Genomic DNA, 2,208 nt, shown 5'->3' on the forward strand with positions numbered 1-2,208 from the left:
TTTTTTTTTTTTAGGTCAGGTGTGGTAGCTCACGCCTGTAATCCCAGAACTTTGGGAGCCTGAGGTGGGCAGATCATCTGAGGTCAGGAGTTCGAGACCAGCCTGGCCAACATGGTGAAATTCCATCTCTACTAAAAATACAAAAAATTGGCCAGGCATGGTGACGGATGCCTGTAATCCCAATTACTCAGGAGGCTGACGCAGGAGAATTGCTTAAACCCAGGAGAGGAGACTGCAGTGAGCCAAGATCATGCCACTGCACTCTAGCCTGGGCAACAAAGCCAGACTCCATCCATCCATCCATCCATCCATCCATCCATAAAGGTTTTTTTTTAAACTGCCTCACTCTTACAAATCTAAATAATAGATTCTAAACTCTCCTTCCGTCCTACAATTTTAAATATATACAAATCAGTTTTTAAAGAGGCACAATGTACATGCACATATTTAAATTTCTCTTTGGTTTTGTTTTATATTCTGGATTTCTTCTTCAGCTTTACATATTCCAGCCTTCCTACAGAACTTTAAATTTTAACCATCATATTTTCTTAATTTCAAATTCATTTTTCATATCTCATTATTCCTTTCACACAGCATGATATTGATGATTTTAATGTTGTACATAACTTCTCAATTCTCTCTAGAAATGCTAATTATAGATTCTATATTTCATTTTTATTTTCAACATTAACACTGTTTCTTTCAAAATTATTTTTCACTGTTTCATTGCATTTTTTCATATTGAAGGCATTTTTGAGTATCTGATGATTCTTAGATATTAATATGTAAAAATCAGGCCATATGTAAATAATTAGGAGCCCTATGAGCATGAGTCTGGAGTTTCTTGGCTGATGAATTTTTCTTTAGAGTAATTAAGGAATTAGCAGCCTCAATGAGGAATCTGTAAATGCTAGAACGCAAAGGTCATTGCTCCAGGGTTAATTTATATAGAGGAAATTAAAAAGTAGTATAGGCTGAGTATCCCTTATCTGAAATGTTCAGAATTAGAAGTGTTCCAGGTTTTGGATTTCATAGTATTTGTATTTATACCTACTGATTGAGCATCCCTAATCCAGAAATCTGAAATCTGTAATGTTCCAATGAGCATTTCCTTTGAGTATCATGTCAGCACTCAAAGAGTTGTGAATTTTGGAGAATTTCAGATGTCAGATTTTGGATTATCACATTAGGGATACTCAACCTCTAATGCTGTTTCCCCACCCCAACCTGACCATAAGGCCTGGTGATTGAACTAAATAAAAAAAAATTGTAATTAATTTCTCTATCTGCATCCTCCTCAAAATAAATGTTTCACGTAATAATACTTACCCTATGAGACATACTCTGACACTTTCTATTGCAATTTGTAACGATAAGTGATTTTATAAGCCACTGTTGTGGTATGAGTACAATTTGAGGTATAAATAAATAACGGATGAAACTGTGACTTGTTCTGCTGTGTTTCAATGACCATTCCTCTATCTGCTTTCTGTCCCCCAGAAAACTGTAGAAATCATTCATTCACTGATAATCTTTATTTATTTTCATTCTCTTCTCTCTTTTACTTCTTTACTATCGTTTTAGTGGGTTCTTAGGAGGGCAGAAGAGATAATCACAAATGTTCAGTTTTTAATCTTTAATTTGAAGTTCTCTATAAGCATTTTTTAAAAACCAGGATTTTCAGCCGGGAGTGGTGGCTCACGCCTATAATCCCAGCACTTTGGAAGGCCGAGGTGGGCAGATCACCTCTCAGGAGTTCAAGACCAGCCTGGCCAACATGGTGAAACCCCACCTCCACTAAAAATACAAAAATTATCTGGGCGTAGTGGTGCACACCTGTAGTCCCAAGTACTCTGGGGCTGAGGCATAAGAATCACTTGAACCTGGGAGGCAGAGGTTGCAGTGAACCAAGATCACACCACGGCACTCTGGCCTGGGTGACAGAGAGACTCTGTCTCAAAAAAACAAAACAATGGTCCGGGCACAGTGGTTCACGCCTGTAATCCCAGCACTCTGGGAGGCCGAGGCGAGTGGATCACGAGGTCAGGAGATCGAGACCATCCTGGTTAACACAGTGAAACCCCGTCTCTACTAAAAACACAAAAAAGCCGGGCGAGGTGGTGGGCGCCTGTAGTCCCGGCTACTCGGGAGGCTGAGGCAGGAGAATGGTGTGAACCTGGGAGGCGGAGCTTGCAGTAAGCCGAGATG

At 39.5% G+C, this 2,208-nt stretch overlaps 1 long non-coding RNA gene across 1 annotated transcript in view; it reads left to right on the forward strand.

Moving 5' to 3' along the window:
- The window catches only part of LOC111545134, a 44,496-nt gene that overhangs the window by 24,818 nt on the left and 17,470 nt on the right, over positions 1-2,208 (forward strand). The gene's annotated exons all lie outside the window — the stretch shown is intronic.

This window comes from Piliocolobus tephrosceles, chromosome 2 (assembly GCF_002776525.5).
Source record: "Piliocolobus tephrosceles isolate RC106 chromosome 2, ASM277652v3, whole genome shotgun sequence".
NCBI classification, from domain to species: domain Eukaryota; kingdom Metazoa; phylum Chordata; class Mammalia; order Primates; family Cercopithecidae; genus Piliocolobus; species Piliocolobus tephrosceles.